Source organism: Salmo salar, chromosome ssa18 (genome assembly GCF_905237065.1).
Source record: "Salmo salar chromosome ssa18, Ssal_v3.1, whole genome shotgun sequence".
Lineage (NCBI taxonomy): Eukaryota > Metazoa > Chordata > Actinopteri > Salmoniformes > Salmonidae > Salmo > Salmo salar.
Window position 1 is genome coordinate 71,491,130 of NC_059459.1, and position 18,483 is coordinate 71,509,612.

Here is an 18,483-nt window from a genome sequence, read left to right on the forward strand (position 1 = left end):
TGTCATGCTGGAGGGTCATGTCAGGATGAGCCTGCAGGAAGGGTACCACATGAAGGAGGAGGATGTATTCCCTGTAACGCACAGTGTTGAGATTGCCTGCAATGACAACAAACTCAGTTCGATGATGCTGTGACACACCGCCCCAGACCATGATGGACCCCCCACCTCCAAATCGATCCCTCTCCAGAGTACAGGCCTCGGTGTAACACTCATTCCTTCGACAATAAACACGAATCTGACCATCACCCCTGGTGAGACAAAACCGCAACTCGTCAGTGAAGAGCACTTTTTGCCAGTCCTATCTGGTCCAGCGACGGTGGGTTTGTGCAAATAGGCGACGTTGTCGGTGATGTCTGGTGAGGACCTGCTTTACAACAGGCCTACAAGCCCTCAGTCCAGCCTCTCTCAGCCTATTGTGGACAGTCTGAGCACTGATGGAGGGATTGTGCGTTCCTAGTGTAACTCGGACAGCTGTTGTTGCCATCCTGTACCTGTCCCGCAGGTGTGATGTTTGGATGTACCGATCCTGTGCAGGTATTGTTACACATGGTCTGCCACTGCGAGCTGTCCATCCTGTCTCCCTGTAGCGCTGTCTCCCTGTAGCGCGTCCTGTCTCCCTGTAGCGCTGTCTTAGGCGTCTCACAGTACGGACATTGCAATGTATTGCCCTGGCCAGATCTGCAGTCCTCATGCCTCCTTGCAGCATACCTAAGGCATGTTCAAGCAGATGAGCAGGGACCCTGGGCATCTTTCTTTTGGTGTTTTTCAGAGTCAGTAGAAAGGCCTCTTTAGTGTCCTAAGTTTTCATAACTGTGACCTTAATTGCCTACTGTCTGTAAGCTGTCAGTGTCTTAACGACCGTTCCACAGGTGCATGTTCATTAATTGTTTATGGTTCATCGAGCAAGGATGGGAAACAGTGTTTAAACCCTTTTCAATGAAGATCTGTGAAGATATTTGGATTTTTACGAATTATCTTTGAAAGACAGGGTCCTGAAAAAGGATGATTATTTTTTTTGCTGAGTTTAGAATGACTACATGACGAATGATTTGTCCGTTCTATTCATTATATTTCTATGCAATGTATACTATCGGATAGGTGAAATACAGATAGATAACATTTGGAAAACTGGGGACAGGGCAGTGAGGGCATGGGTAGAAGGATTTTATTTCTCTGTTTCTAAAGGAAAGTTTGGAAGAGAGACAGAGAGGGGGATGAGAGATGGAGAGGGGGATGAGAGATGGAGAGGGGGATGAGAGATGGAGAGGGGGATGAGAGACAGAGAGGGGGATAAGAGACCGAGAGGGGGATGAGAGATGGAGAGGGGGATGAGAGACCAAGAGGGGGATGAGAGAGGGAGAGGGGGATTTGAGACAGAGAGGAAGATGAGAGATGGAGAGGGGGATGAGAGACAGAGAAGGGATGAGAGATAGAGAAGGGGAAGAGTGGGAATGATGAGAGACCGAGAGGAGGATGAGAGATGGAGAGGGTGATGAGAGACCGAGAGGGGGATGAAAGATGGAAGGGGGATGAGAGACCGAGAGGGGGATGAAAGATGGAGAGGGGGATTAGAGATGGAGAGGGGGATGAGAGACCGAGAGGGAGGATGAGAGACCGAGAGGGGGATGAGATATGGAGAGGTGGGATGAGAGACCAAGAGGGGAATGAGAGATGGAGAATGGGAAGAGAAATGGAGAGGGGGATGAGAGACCAAGAGGGGGATGAGAGACAGAGAGAGGGATGAGAGACGGAGAGGGGGATGAGACATGGAAAGGGGTATGAGAGACGGAGAGGGGGGGATGAGAAATGGAGAGGGGGGATGAGGGACTGAGAGGGGGATGAGATATGGAGAGGTGAGATGATAGACCAAGAGGGGGTGAGAGATGGAGAGGGGGAGGGGATGAGACACAGAGGGGGATGAGAGAGGGAGAGAGGGATGAGAGACAGAGAAGAGGATGAGAGATGGAGAGGGAGATGAGAGACCGAGAAGGGGATGAGAGATAGAGAGGCAAATGGGGATGAGAGATAGGGAGGGGGAAGAGATGGAGAGATGAGAGACCGAGAGGCGGATGAGAGATGGAGAGGGGGGATGAGAGACGGAGAGGGGGATGAGAGATGGAGAGGGGGGATGAGAGACCGAGAGGGGGATGAGATGTTGAGAGGGGGATGAGATATGGAGAGGGGGGATGAGACACCAAGAGAGGGATGAGAGATGGAGAGGGGGAGGGGGATGAGAGACAGAGGGGGCTGAGAGAGGGAGAGGGGGATGAGAGACAGAGAGGAGGATGAGAGATGGAGAGGGGGATGAGAGACCGAGAGGGGGATGAGAGATAGAGAGGCAGATGGGGATGAGAGATAGAGAGGGGGAAGAGATGGAGGGATGAGAGACCGAGAGGGGGATGAGAGATGGAGAGGGGGGATGAGAGACCGAGAGGAGGATGAGAGATGGAGAGGGGGATGAGAGACCGAGAGGGGGATGAGATGTTGAGAGGGGGATGAGAGGCTGAGAGGGGGATGAGATATGGAGAGGGGGGATGAGAGACCAAGAGAGGGATGAGAGATGAGAGGGGGAGGGGGATGAGAGACAGAGGGGGGTGAGAGATGGAGATGGGAGGGGATGAGAGACAGAGAGGGGGATGAGAGATGGAGAGGGGGATGAAAGACCGAGAGGGGAACGAGACATAGAGAGGGGTAGGGCTATGAGAGACAGAGAAGGGGATGAGAAATAGAGAGGGGGAAGAGAGGGAGGGATGAGAGACCAAGAGGGGGATGAGAGAAGGAGAGGGAGATGAGAGATGGAGAGGGGGATGAGAGATGAAGAGGGGGATGAGAGACAGAGAAGGGATGAGAGATAGAGAAGGGGAAGAGTGGGAGGGATGAGAGACCGAGAGGAGGATGAGAGATGGAGAGGGGGATGAGAGACAGAGAGGGGGATGAAAGATGGAAGGGGGATGAGAGACCGAGAGGGGATGAGAGACAGAGAGGGGATGAGAGTCAGAGAGGGGGATGAGAGACGGAGAGGGGGACGAGAGATGGAGAGGCGGATGAGAGACGGAGAGGGGGGATGAGAGATGGAGAGGGGGATGAGAGACTGAGAGGGGATGAGATATGGAGAGGTGGGATGAGAGACCAAGAGAGGGATGAGAGATGGAGAGGGGGAGGGGATGAGAGACAGAGGGGGATGAGAGAGGGAGAGAGGGATGAGAGACAGAGAGGAGGGATGAGAGATGGAGAGGGGGGGATGAGAGACTGAGAGGGGGATGAGATATGGAGATGTGGGATGAGAGACCAAGAGAGGGATGAGATGTTGAGAGGGGGATGAGAGGCTGAGGGGGATGAGAGAGGGAGAGAGGGATGAGAGACAGAGAGGAGGGATGAGAGATGGAGAGGGGGATGAGAGACTGAGAGGGGGATGAGATATGGAGAGGTGGGATGAGAGACCAAGAGAGGGATGAGAGATGGAGAGGGGGAGGGGGATGAGAGACAGAGGGGGATGAGAGAGGGAGAGAGGGATGAGAGACAGAGAGGAGGGATGAGAGATGGAGAGGGGGGATGAGAGACTGAGAGGGGGATGAGATATGGAGAGGTGGGATGAGAGACCAAGAGAGGGATGAGATGTTGAGAGGGGGATGAGACGCTGAGGGGGATGAGAGAGGGAGAGAGGGATGAGAGACAGAGAGGAGGGATGAGAGATGGAGAGGGGGGATGAGAGACTGAGAGGGGGATGAGATATGGAGAGGTGGGATGAGACACCAAGAGAGGGATGAGAGATGGGGAGGGGGATCTGGGATGAGAGACAGAAGGGGATGAGAGAGGGAGAGGGGGATGAGAGACAGAGAGGAGGATGAGAGATGGAGAGGGGGATGAGAGACCGAGAGGGGGATGAGAGATAGAGAGGCAGATGGGGATGAAAGATAAGGAGGGGGAAGAGATGTAGGGATGAGAGACCGAGAGGGGGATGAGAGACGGAGAGGGGGATGAGAGATGGAGAGGGGGGATGAGAGACCGAGAGGGGGATGAGATGTTGAGAGGAGGATGAGAGGCTGAGAGGGGGATGAGATATGGAGAGGGGGGATGAGACACCAAGAGAGGGATGAGAGATGGAGAGGGGGAGGGGGATGAGAGACAGAGGGGGATGAGAGAGGGAGAGGGGGATGAGAGACAGAGAGGAGGATGAGAGATGGAGAGGGGGATGAGAGACCGAGAGGGGGATGAGAGATAGAGACGCAGATGGGGATGAGAGATAGGGAGGGGGAAGAGATGAGGGATGAGAGACCGAGAGGAGGATGAGAGATGGAGAGGGGGGATGAGAGACCGAGAGGGGGATGAGATGTTGAGAGGGGGATGAGAGGCTGAGAGGGGGATGAGATATGGAGAGGGGGGATGAGAGACCAAGAGAGGGATGAGAGATGAAGAGGGGGAGGGGGATGAGAGACAGCGGGGGGTGAGAGATGGAGATGGGAGGGGATGAGTGACAGAGGGGGATGAGAGACAGAGAGGGGGATGAGAGATGGAGAGGGGGATGAAAGACCGAGAGGGGAATGAGACATAGAGAGGGGAAAGAGAGGGAGGGATGAGAGACCAAGAGGGGGATGAGAGAAGGAGAGGGAGATGAGAGATGGAGAGGGGCATGAGAGATGAAGAGGGGGATGAGAGACCGAGAGGGCGAGAGGGCGATGAGATATGGAGAGGGGGGATGAGAGACTGAGAGGGGGAAGAAAGATGGAGAGGGTGATGAGAGATGGAGTGGGGGAGGTGGATGAGAGACAGAGAAGGGGATGAGGGATGAGAGGGGGATGAGAGATGGAGAGGGGGATGAGAGATGAAGAGGGGGATGAGAGACCTAGAGAGTGATGAGAGATGGAGAGGGGGATGAGAGACCGAGAGAGGGATGAGAGATGGAGAGGGGGATGAGAGACAGAGAGGGGGATGAGAGATGGAGAGGGAGAGGGGGATGAGAGACAGAGAGGGGGATGAGAGATGGAGAGGGGGAGGGGGATGAGAGATGAGGAGGGGGGATGAGAGACTGAGAGGGGGATGAGAGATGGAGAGGGGGATGAAAGACCGAGAGGGGAATAAGAGATGGCGGGGGATGAGAGAAGGAGAGGGGGAAGAGAGGGGGGATGAGAGACCGAGAGGGGGATGAGAGACAGAGAGGAGGGGATGAGTGATGGAGAGGGGGGATGAGAGAACGAGAGGGGGATGAGAGAAAGAGAAGGGGAAGGGGATGAGAGACAGAGAAGGAATGAGAGATTGAGAGGGGGAGGAGAGGGAGGGATAAGAGATGGAGAGGGCGATGAGAGATGGAGAGGGGGATGAGAGATGGAGAAGGGGAGGTGGATGAGAGACAGAGAAGGGGAAGAGTGATGAGAGGGGGATGAGAGATGGATTGGGGGAAGAAAGACTGAGAGGGGATTGAGAGATAGAGAAGGGGGTGAGAAATGGAGAGGGGGATGAGAGATGAGAGGGGGATGAGAGATGGAGAGGGGGCTGAGAAATGTAGAGGGGGATGAGAAATGAGGAGGGGGATGAGAGACGGAGAGGGGGCATGAGAGACAGAGAGGGGGATGAGAGATGGAGAGGGGGATGAAAGACCGAGAGGGGAATGAGAGACGGAGAGGGGGATGAGAGACGGAGAGGAGGGGATGAGAGATGGAGAGGGGGATGAGAGACTGAGAAGGGATGAGAGATAGAGAGGGGGAGGAGTGGGAGGGATGAGTGACCAAGAGGGGGATCAGAGATGGAGAAGGGGATGAGAGAAGGAGAGGGGGATGAGAGACAGAGAAGGGGAAGAGTGATGAGAGGGGGATGAGAGATGGATTGGGGGAAGAAAGACTGAGAGGGGATTGAGAGATAGAGAAGGGGTGAGAAATGGAGAGGGGGATGAGAGATGAGAGGGGGATGAGAGATGGAGAGGGGGCTGAGAAATGTAGAGGGGGATGAGAAATGAGGAGGGGGATGAGAGACGGAGAGGGGGCATGAGAGACAGAGAGGGGGATGAGAGATGGAGAGGGGGATGAAAGACCGAGAGGGGAATGAGAGACGGAGAGGGGGATGAGAGACGGAGAGGAGGGGATGAGAGATGGAGAGGGGGATGAGAGACTGAGAAGGGATGAGAGATAGAGAGGGGGAGGAGTGGGAGGGATGAGTGACCAAGAGGGGGATCAGAGATGGAGAAGGGGATGAGAGAAGGAGAGGGGGATGAGAGACCGAGAGGTGGATGAGAGATGGAGAGGGGGGATGAGAGACCAAGAGGGGATGAGAGATGGAGAGGGGGGATGAGAGACCGAGAGGGGGATGAGAGATAGAGAGGGGGAGGAGTGGGAGGGATGAGTGACCAAGAGGGGGATCAGAGATGGAGAAGGGGATGAGAGAAGGAGAGGGGGAGAGGGGGATGAGAGACCGAGAGGTGGATGAGAGATGGAGAGGGGGGGATGAGAGACCAAGAGGGGGATGAGAGATGGAGAGGGGGGATGAGAGACCGAGAGGGGGATGAGATGTTGAGAGGGGGATGAGAGACCGAGAGGTGGATGAGAGATGGAGAGGGGGGATGAGAGACCAAGAGGGGGATGAGAGATGGAGAGGGGGGATGAGAGACCGAGAGGGGGATGAGAGATGGAGAGGGGGGATGAGAGACCAAGAGGGGGATGAGAGATGGAGAGGGGGGATGAGAGACCGAGAGGGGGATGAGAGGCTGAGAGGGGGGATGAGAAATGGAGAGGGGGGATGAGACACCAAGAGAGGGATGCGAGATGGAGAGGGGAGGGGGATGAGAGACAGAGGGGGATGAGAGAGGGAGAGGGGGATGAGAGACAGAGAAGAGGATGAGAGATGGAGAGGGGATGAGAGACCGAGAGGGGGATGAGAGATAGAGAGGCAGATGGGGATGAGAGATAGGGAGGGAGAAGAGATGGAGGGATGAGAGACCGAGAGGGGGATGAGAGATGGAGAGGGAGAGGGGATGAGAGACAGAGAGGGGGATGATAGATGGAGAGGGGGGATGAGAGATGAGGAGGGGGGATGAGAGATGGAGAGGGGGATGAGAGATGGAAAGGGGGAGGAGAGATGGAGAAAGGGATGACAGACTTAGAGGGGGATGAGAGATGGAGGGGGATGAGAGAAGGAGAGGGGGAAGAGAGGGGGGATGAGAGACCGAGAGGGGGATCAGAGATGTGTATGGGGATGAGAGATGGAGATGTGGAGGTGGATGAGAGACAGAGAAGGGGATGAGAGATGAGAGGGGGAGGAAATAGGTGATGAGGGGAGGAGAGATGGAGAAAGGGATGACAGACTTAGAAGGGGATGAGAGATGGAGAGGGGGATGAGAGACAGAGAAGAGGATGAGAGATGGAGAGGGGGAGGAGAGATGGAGAAGGGGAGGGGGATGAGAGACAGAGAGGGGGATGAGAGATGGAGAGGGGGATGACAGATGGAGAGTGGGGTTGATAAACAGAGAGGGGGAAGAGAGATGGAGAGGGGAACGAGAGACAGAGAGAGGGGAATGAGAGACGGAGAGGGGGATGAGAGACAGAGAGATGGAGAGGGGGATGAGAGACAGAGAGGGGAGAGGAGGGGAGGTGAGAGACCGAGAGGCGGATGAGAGATGGAGAGGGGGATGAGAGATAGAGAGGGGAAGGGGGATGAGAGGCAGAGGGGGATGAGAGATGGAGATGGGAATGAGAGATAGAGATGGGGAGGGGGATGAGAGGTAGAGGGGGATGAGAGATGGAGTGGGGGAAGAGAGGGAGATGAGAGATGGAGAGGGGGATGAGAGATGGAGAGGGGGATGAAAGACTGAGAGGGGGATGAGAGATGGAGAGGGGGATGAGAGACAGAGAGGGGGGGAGAGGGGGGGTGAGCGACCGAGAGGGGGATTAGAGATGGAGAGGGGAGGGGGATGAGAGACAGAGAAGGGGATGAGAAATAGAGAGGGGGAAGAGAGGGAGGGATGAGAGACCAAGAGGGGGATAAGAGAAGGAGAGGGGATGAGAGATGGAGAGGGGGTTGAGAGATGAAGAGGGGGATGAGAGACAGAGAGGGGGGATGAGATATGGAGAGGGGGGATGAGAGACCAAGAGAGGGATGAGAGATGGAGAGGGGGAGGGGGATGAGAGACCAAGAGGGGGATGAGAGACAGAGAGGGGGATGAGATATGGAGAGGGGGGGATGAGAGACTAAGAGAGGGATGAGAGATGGAGAGGGGAGGGGATGAGAGACAGAGGCGGGTGAGAGATGGAGATGGGAGGGGGATGAGAGACAGAGAGGGGGATGAGAGATCGAGAGGGGGATGAGAGGGAGGGGTGAGAGACCAAGAGGGGGGGTGAGAGAAGGAGAGGGGGGATGAGAGATGGGGAGAGGGATGAGCGATGAAGAGGGGGATGAGAGACCGAGAGTGGGATGAGAGATAGAGAGGGGGGATGAAAGACCGAGGGGAATGAGAGATTGAGAGGGGGATGAGAGATGGAGAGGAGGATGAGAGATGAGGAGGGGGATGAGAGATGAGGAGGGGGGATGAGAGATGGAGGGGGATGAAAGACCGAGGGGAATGAGAGATTGAGAGGGGGATGAGAGAGAGATGGACAGAGGGGGATGAGAGAGGGGGGGGAGAAGCGGGGAGGGGGAGATAGAGAGGGAGAGAGGGATGAGAGACAGAGAGGGGGATGAAAGACCGAGGGGAATGAGAGATTGAGAGGGGGATGAGAGATGGAGAGGAGGATGAGAGATGAGGAGGGGGATGAGAGATGAGGAGGGGGGATGAGAGATGGAGGGGGGATGAAAGACCGAGGGGAATGAGAGATTGAGAGGGGGATGAGAGATGGAGAGGGAGAGGGGGATGAGAGACAGAGAGGGGGGATGAGAGATGGAGAGGGGGATGAGAGATGAGGAGGGGGGATGAGAGACTGAGAGGGGGATGAGAGATGGAGAGGGGGGATGAAAGACCAAGAGGGGAATAAGAGATGGAGGGGGATGAGAGAAGGAGAGGGGGAAGAGAGGGGGGATGAGAGACCCGAGAGGGGGATGAGAGATGGAGAGGGGGAGGGGAGGGGGATAAGAGATGGAGAGGGGGAGGGGAGGGGGATAAGAGATGGAGAGGGGGATGAGAGATGGAAAGGGGGAGGAGAGATGGAGAAAGGGATGACAGACTTAGAGGGGGATGAGAGATGGAGAGGGGGAGGAGAGATGGAGAAGAGGAGAGGGATGAGAGACAGAGAGGGGGATGAGAGATGGAGAGGGGTAAGAGAGGGGGATGAGAGATGGAGAGGGGTAAGAGAGGGGGATGAGAGATGGAGAGGGGGATGACAGATGGAGAGGGGGGTTGATAAACAGAGAGGGGGAAGAGAGATGGAGAGGGGGGAAGAGAGACGGAGAGGGGATGAGAGACGGGGGAGAGGGGGATGAGAGACAGAGAGATGGAGAGGGGGATGAGAGACAGAGAGGGGAGAAGAGGGGGGTGAGAGAGAGATGGAGAGGGGGATGAGAGATGGAGAGGGGGAGGGGGATGAGAGGCAGAGGGGGATGAGAGATGGGGATGAGAGATAGAGAGGGGGAGGGGGATGAGAGGCAGAGGGGGATGAGAGATGGAGAGGGGATGAAAGACTGAGAGGGGGATGAGAGATGGAGAGGGGGATGAGAGACAGAGAGGGGGAGGAGAGGGGGGTAGGCGACCGAGAGGGGGATTAGAGATGGAAAGGGGGATGAGAGATAGAGAGGGGAGGGGGATGAGAGGCAGAGGGGGATGAGAGATGGAGAGGGGGATGAGAGACTTTGAGGGAGGGAGAGCCGGAGATGAGGGATGAGAGATGGAGAAGGGGATGAGAGACTGAGAGGGACATGAGCGATAGAGAGTTGGAGGGGATGAGAGAAAGAGAGGGGGATGAGAGACCGAGAGGGGGATGAGAGACGAAGAGGGGGATGAAAGATGGAGAGGGGAATGAGAGACAGAGAGGGGGATGAGAGACAGAGAGATGGAGAAGGAGATGAGAGATGGAGAGGGGGAGGAGAGATGGAGAAGGGGATGAGAGATAGAGAGGGGAATGAGAGATGGAGAAGGGAATGAGAGACAGAGATGGGAAGGAGACACACACACACACACACACACGGAGGAGGAGGAGGAGGAGAGTAGGCAGAGGACTGGGAAGAGGAGGCGGAGGAGGCTGAGATGAGGCAGAGGACTGGGAGTAAGAGGAGGCAGATTACTGGGAGGAAGAGGAGCAGGAGGGAAGACGAGGTTGAGGAGGAGAGGTGGTGGAGGAAGAGGAGGAGGTAGAGGGAAGAGGAGGAGCAGGGTAGATGGATGAGGAAGAGGAAGAGAGTGGGAGGAGGAAGGGGAAGATGAAGAGGTCGAGGAGGGGGAGCTGGTGGAGGTGGCAGAGGAGGAGGAGGGTAGATAGAGGGTAGATGGAGAGGGAAGAGGAGGATAAATGGAGGAAGAAGGGGGTGAGGAGGGTAGATGGGAGGAAGAGGAGGTGGAGAAGAGGAGGAGGAAGAGGAGGTTGAGGAGAGGGAAGAGAGGAGGAGGAAGAGGAAGATGAGGAAGAGAGGGAAGAGGAAGACAGAGTATTGTGTCAGTGGATTTTCTCCTCATGGTTTGTTTTAAATAGGGGGTTTCAAGAGAGCAAATCAGTATCTTATAGACTCCTTCCCTCCCTTTCTCTCTCCCCGCTCTACATCTGGTTTCTATCACTATTGTTTCCCATTCCAGTCATTTAACCTCTTCCTTCTCTCTCCCTCTCGCTCTCTCTCTCTCTCAATCCCTGCCTTTACCTCTGCACTATTTTGTCTCCCCTCCTGTCTCGCTCTTTTCTCTTTCTCTGCCAATCATCGGTCTTCCGTTCCAGGGCTGTGTGCTGCATGCAGGAGAGAAAGACAGGAAGTCTGAGTGAAGAATGACATACCCCTGCCTTGACCATGCAGAGGCCTCCGGAATAATCAATACGGAGTACACACACGCACACGCACACGCACGCACACGCACACACACACACACACACACACACACACACACACACACACACACACACACACACACACACACACACACACACACACACACACACACACGTAGGATCTTAGTTTGATCACCCTGTTGCAGGAGAACCTTCCTGCAGTGCAATACATTTAAAACTTGTGGTGTATTTCAGGTTTAAAAAGGCTTCTGAAGTTTGTAATTTCCATTTAACATTTTTTAAATTAAGATCAAATTAAGATCCTTCACCTGTATGCAGAGTGTAGGACTGGTAGTATTTGTGACTGGTAGTATTTGGATTGGGACTGGTAGTATTTGAATTGGGACCGGTAGTATTTGCATTGGGCCTGGTAGTATTTGGATTGGGACTGGTAGTATTTGAATTGGGACTGGTAGTATTTGGATTGGGACTGGCAGTATTTTGATTGGGACTGGTAGTGTTTGGATTGGGACTGGTAGTATTTGGATTGGGACTGGTAGTATTTGGTTTGGGACTGGCAGTATTTTGATTGGGACTGGTAGTGTTTGGATTGGGACTGGTAGTATTTTGATTGGGATTTTGATTGGGATTGGTAGTATTTGCATTGGGACTGGTAGTATTTGGATTGGGACTGGTAGTATTTGGGTTGGGACTGGTAGTATTTGGATTGGTATTTTGATTGGGACTGGTAGTATTTTGATTGGGACTGGTAGTATTTGGGTTGGGACTGGTAGTATTTGGATTGGTATTTTGATTGGGACTGGTAGTATTTTGATTGGGACTGGTAGTATTTGGGTTGGGACTGGTAGTATTTGGATTGGTATTTTGATTGGGACTGGTAGTATTTGGATTGGGACTGGTAGTATTTGGATTGGTATTTTGATTGGGACTGGTAGTATTTGGGTTGGTATTTTGATTGGGATTGGTAGTATTTGGATTGGGATTTTGATTGGGATTGGGACTGGTGGTATTTCAAAGGGTAAAAATCTCAGAGTAGTCAGCAGTAGGTAGATACTGTACCCTTGATAATATGTCCATGGTCCTACACTATGTATCTCTGCTTAGAGCATACCTGATTACAGTCCTTCTTCGGCAGTGGGATCATTTGACATTGATTATATCTTAGTGACCTGCTTCTTGCTAGAGAGGGGAGAGGATTTAAACTGGTCCCAGATCTGTTTGTGCTGTCATGCATAACAGCACAAACCCATCTGGGACCAGGCTAACATTGATTTATAATCAATCTAGATCATCCTCAATCAATCAGTCAATAAATCTTTCCAGACCCTATAGCCTGTCATCAAGGCCACATTACCGCTGATCCATGAACTCTAGTTACAATCATCAAGGATTAAACCACCTCTTCTCAGAGAATCACTTGGTTCTGCAGCTTTAAGAGTGGATTGGAGATTGTTTTTGTTTCTTAATACCTCCTGACCTAAGATCAGCGTAATCATCCATGCTACTGACCCCAGACGACCTCTGATGACCTCTTAGTTACACTAGTTTGAGAGATGAGAAATCCTGTGGTGCAACTGTCATTTTATGGAACACAGTTTGTGTGTGCATTGTATCTCTGTTCTCTTACTTTCAGTCTCCCTCTGTCTTTTTTTGCCTCTCTTTCTCGTTCTCTCATCTCACCTTCTTTCACCCTCTCTCTGTCTCTCTGCCTCTCATCCACTTTCAACCTTTTCTGTATGTTCAGCCATATTCTTTCATAGTTTGTTTTTCTTTCCCTCCCTCCCTCCATGGTCCCCCTTTCCACTCTTTTCTTTATCTCCCAGAAACCCCCTCTCTCCCCAGCCATCCTTTTCTTTTCCAGACACAAATTTTACCATCCTTTCTTTCTTTCTTTCTTTCTTTCTTTCTTTCTTTCTTTCTTTCTTTCTTTCTTTCTTTCTTTCTTTCTTTCTTTCTTTCTTTCTTTCTTTCTTTCTTTCTTTCTTTCTTTCTTTCTTCCTTTCTTTCTTTCTTTCTTTCTTTCTTTCTTTAATTCTTTGTCTTTTTTAAACTAAAATCTCTGCATGTTTTCATCCTCTGCACAATATCCTTTTTTTGTGAGGGGGATCTCACTATAGTTATTGTCAGATGACTTTGAGAAAGAAAGTAGGAGAGAGGAAAAGAGAGTATGGAGGAAAGAGGGTCCTGTGTGGCTCAGTGGGTAGAGCATGGTGTTTGCAACACCAGGGTTGTGGGTTTGATTCCCCCGGGGGACCAGTATGGAGAAAAATTTTTATGTATTCACCACTGTAAGTTGCTCTGGATAAGAGTGTCTGCTAAATGACTAAAATGGAAATGAAAGGAGAGAGGTAAAAGAGAAACCATGGATAGGAAGAAAAAAAAAAGGTTGTGGGTTGCCATGCTGACAGCCCGGTAGAAAAATAAACAGTGTGATGTTGTGTGCTCTCTTCTCTGTCACCCTCCACCTCTTTGGCAGACCTACAGGGTGTGTGTGAGCATGCATGTAGATGTGCATACATTTTCATACTATGTGTGGCTGAGAGGGAGCAATACTGAGTGAGTGTGTGAGTGGGAGGTAGCCCAATCTGCGGAGGTCATAGGATGCGTCTAAAATGCCATTTGGGACACATGTCCAGCGTCCACTGGAACTCCAGGAATTGTTTGAAACTCCCCAGACCATGCAACAGGCAGTGTGTGTGTGTGTGTGTGTGTGTGTGTGTGTGTGTGTGTGAGTAAGCGGGACAAGCCGACTGTTTAACACACAGACACAGACATAGCAGTAGCCTTTCAATGTCTCTCTCTAGAGAGCCTTGCGGTTGAGGGCGGTGCAGTTGCCGTACCAGGCTGTGATACAGCCCGACAGAATGCTCTCGATTGTGCATCTGTAAAAGTTTGTCAGGGTTTTGGGTGACAAGCCACATTTCTTCAGCCTCCTGAGGTTGAAGAGGCTCTGTTGCGCCTTCTTCACCACGCTGTCTGTGTGGGTGGACCATTTCAGTTTGTCTGTGATGTGTACGCTGAGGAACTTAAAACGTTCCAGCTTCTCCACTACTGTCCCTTTGATGTGGATAGGGGGGTGCTCCTTCTGCTGTTTCTTGAAGTCCACGATCATCTTCTTTGTTTTGTTGACGTTGACTGAGAGTGCCCTCACCTCCTCCCTGTAGGCTGTCTCGTCATTGTTGGTGATCAAGCCCACTACTGTTGTGTCGTATGCAAACTTGATGATTGTGTTGGAGGCGTGCATGGCCACGCAGTCGTGGGTGAACAGGGAGTACAGGAGGGGGCTGAGAGCACACACACTTGTGGGACCCCAGTGTTGAGGATCAGCGAAGTGGAGATGTTGTTTCCTACCTTCACCACCTGGGGGCAGCCCCGTCAGAAAGTCCAGGACCCAGTTGCACAGGGAGGGGTTGAGACCCAGGGCCTCCAGCTTGATGATGAGCTTGGAGGGTACTTTTGTGTTAAATGCTGAGCTGTAATCAATGAACAGCATTCTTACATAGGTATTATTTTTGTCCAGGTGGGATTGGGCAGTGTGCAGTGCGATGGCGATTGCGTCATCTGTGGACCTGTTGGGGCGGTATGCAAACTGTCGTTCTGCCCCAGAACAAGGCAGTTAACCCACTGTTCCTAGGCCGTCATTGAAAATAAGAATTTGTTCTTAACTGACTTGCCTAGTTAAATAAAGGTAAAAAAAAAAAACTGAAGTGGGTCTAGGGTGGCAGTGATGTGATCCTTGACTAGTCTTGCAAAGCACTTCATGATGATGGCTGAAATGTGTCTTCCACATTTAACCCAACACCTCTGAATCAGAGAGGTGCGGGGGACTGCCATAATCAACATCCACATCTTCAGCACCCAGGGAACAGTGGGTTAACTGCCTTGCTCAGAGGCAGAATGACAGATTTTTACATCGTCAGCTCAGGGATTTGATCCAGCAACCTTTTGGTTACTGGCCCAACACTCTAACCACTAGGCAACCTGCCATATAGACTGGCTAAACATGTATAGACTGGATAAACATGTATAGACTGGATAAACATGTATAGACTGGATAAACATTTATAGACTGGATAAACATGTATAGACTGAATAAACATGTATAGACTGGATAAACATGTATAGACTGAATAAACATGTATAGACTGAATAAACATGTATAGACTGGATAAACATTTATAGACTGGATAAACATTTATAGACTGGATAAACATGTATAGACTGAATAAACATGTATAGACTGGATAAACATGTATAGACTGGATAAACATGTATAGACTGAATAAACATGTATAGACTGGATAAACATTTATAGACTGGATAAACATTTATAGACTGGATAAACATGTATAGACTGAATAAACATGTATAGACTGGATAAACATTTATAGACTGGATAAACATGTATAGACTGAATAAACATGCATAGACTGGATAAACATGCATAGACTGGATAAACATTTATAGACTGGATAAACATGCATAGACTGGATAAACATTTATAGACTGGATAAACATTTATAGCCTGGATAAACATGTATAGACTGGATAAACATTTATAGACTGGATAAACATTTATAGCCTGGATAAACATGTATAGACTGGATAAACATGTATAGACTGGATAAACATTTATAGACTGGATAAACATGTATAGACTGGATAAACATGTATAGACTGGATAAACATGTATAGACTGGATAAACATTTATAGACTGGATAAACATGTATAGACTGGATAAACATTTATAGACTGGATAAACATTTATAGCCTGGATAAACATGTATAGACTGGATAAACATGTATAGACTGGATAAACATTTATAGACTGGATAAACATGTATAGACTGGATAAACATGTATAGACTGGATAAACATTTATAGACTGGATAAACATGTATAGACTGTATGTATCGAATTGAATAAAAGTTTATTCATCACATGCACAGGATACGGCAGGTAAAAATGGTACAGTGAAATGTTTACTTGCGAGCTCCCCTCAACAGTGCAGTACAAATATCAATATTAATAGTAATCAATAGCTCCCCTCAACAGTGCAGTACAAATATCAATATTAATAGTAATCAATAGCTCCCCTCAACAGTGCAGTACAAATATCAATATTAATAGTAATCAATAGCTCCCCTCAACAGTGCAGTACAAATATCAATATTAATAGTAATCAATAGCTCCCCTCAACAGTGCAGTACAAATATCAATATTAATAGTAATCAATAGCTCGCCTCAACAGTGCAGTACAAATATCAATATTAATAGTAATCAATAGCTCCCCTCAACAGTGCAGTACAAATATCAATATTAATAGTAATCAATAGCTCCCCTCAACAGTGCAGTACAAATATCAATATTAATAGTAATCAATAGCTCCCCTCAACAGTGCAGTACAAATATCAATATTAATAGTAATCAATAGCTCCCCTCAACAGTGCAGTACAAATATCAATATTAATAGTAATCAATAGCTCCCCTCAACAGTGCAGTACAAATATCAATATTAATAGTAATCAATAGTAATCAAGAGTCAAATCCCCAAAATATAAAGTTGTAATAAAAGTAGTGCACAATGTTTATGTGTCTAGATTTGTTTATGTCTGTGTCACAGGTTGGTGGCACCTTAAGACGAGCTCGTGGTAATGGTTAAGATGAGCTTGTGGTAATGGTTAAGACGGGCTCAGGGTAATGGTTAAGACGAGCTCGTGGTAATGGTTAAGACAGGCTCAGGGTAATGGTTAAGATGAGCTTGTGGTAATGGTTAAGACGGGCTCGTGGTAATGGTTAAGACGGGCTCAGGGTAATGGTTAAGATGAGCTTGTGGTAATGGTTAAGACGGGCTCAGGGTAATGGTTAAGATGAGCTTGTGGTAATGGTTAAGACGGGCTCAGGGTAATGGTTAAGACGGGCTCGTGGTAATGGTTAAGACGGGCTCAGGGTAATGGTTAAGACGGGCTCGTGGTAATGGTTAAGACGGGCTCTTGGTAATGGTTAAGATGGGCTCAGGGTAATGGTTAAGATGAGCTTGTGGTAATGGTTAAGACGGGCTCAGGGTAATGGTTAAGACGGGCTCGTGGTAATGGTTAAGACGGGCTCGTGGTAATGGTTAAGACGAGCTCGTGGTAATGGTTAAGACGGGCTTGTGGTAATGGTTAAGATGAGCTCGTGGTAATGGTTAATACGGGCTCGTGGTAATGGTTAAGACGGGCTCGTGGTAATGGTTAAGACGGGCTCGTGGTAATGGTTAAGACGAGCTCGTGGTAATGGTTAAGATGAGCTCGTGGTAATGGTTAATACGGGCTCGTGGTAATGGTTAAGACGGGCTTGTGGTAATGGTTAAGATGAGCTCGTGGTAATGGTTAAGACGAGCTCGTGGTAATGGTTAAGACGGGCTCGAGGTAATGGTTAAGACAGGCTCTTGGTAATGGTTAATACGGGCTCGTGGTAATGGTTAAGACGAGCTTGTGGTAATGGTTAAGACAGGCTCGTGGTAATGGTTAAGACGGGCTCGAGGTAATGGATAAGACAGGCTCGTGGTAATGGTTAAGACGAGCTCGTGGTAATGGTTAAGACGAGCTCGTGGAAATGGTTAAGACGAGCTCGTGGTAATGGTTAAGACAGGCTCGTGGTAATGGTTAAGACGGGCTCGAGGTAATGGTTAAGACAGGCTCGTGGTAATGGTTAAGACGAGCTCGTGGTAATGGTTAAGACGAGCTCGTGGTAATGGTTAAGACGGGCTCAAGGTTATGGTTAAGACAGGCTCGTGGTAATGGTTAAGACGGGCTCGAGGTAATAGCTGGAGCGCAATAAATGGAATGGTATCAAATATATCAACCACATGGTTTCCACTCCGTTCGCTCCGTTCCAACCATTATTATGAGCCGTTTTCCCCTCAGAAGCCTCCTGTGGTCTGTGTGTATTTGCCTATCTGTACATGTTTGTGTGTGCTTGTCAAATCAAATCAAATGTTATTTGTCACATGCGCCGAATACAACAGTGAATTGCTTACTTACAAGCGCTAAACAACAATGCAGTTAAAAAATATATATTACATTTAAAAAATACCTTAAAAAAAAAAGAATAAGAAATAAAAGTAACAAATAATTAAACAGCAGCAGTAAGACAACAATAGCGAGGATATATACAGGTAATGAGCAAGGCTAAAAAACAGAGTTACCTAAAATCTTTCTCTGTATCATTCTCTGTATCTGGGCAGGTTTTCTCTGTGTTGGAGACGACTTATCAGCATGACAGTCTGATGTACCTGCTGGACTACTTACTCCCTGCCAAGCATCTTCTATACAAACTACAGCAGCATGCCTGTGTGAGTACACACACACACACACACACACTGTTGCCCAATTAGCGTTTCTCTCTCTCTCACACACACACACACACACACACACACACACACACACACACACACTCACTCGTTCAGAGTGGTCTCTCTTTTCATTGTCGCTCAGTGGAGCATGAGTCATGACACTATTTTTTTTCCATATGTGACTCCTGTGCACTGGAGGAAAGGGAGAAGAGAGGAGAGGATGAGGAGAAAGAGAGAGA

General features: G+C 49.9%; 1 protein-coding gene across 2 annotated transcripts in view; it reads left to right on the top strand.

Moving 5' to 3' along the window:
• The window catches only part of LOC106577970 (zinc finger protein 219), a 76,503-nt gene that overhangs the window by 2,374 nt on the left and 55,646 nt on the right, over positions 1–18,483 (top strand). For both annotated transcript variants that reach the window (XM_014156469.2, XM_014156470.2), the window contains exon 2: positions 18,137–18,244. The gene's annotated coding sequence lies outside the window, so the exon portion shown is untranslated. The remainder of the gene's footprint in view (positions 1–18,136; positions 18,245–18,483) is intronic.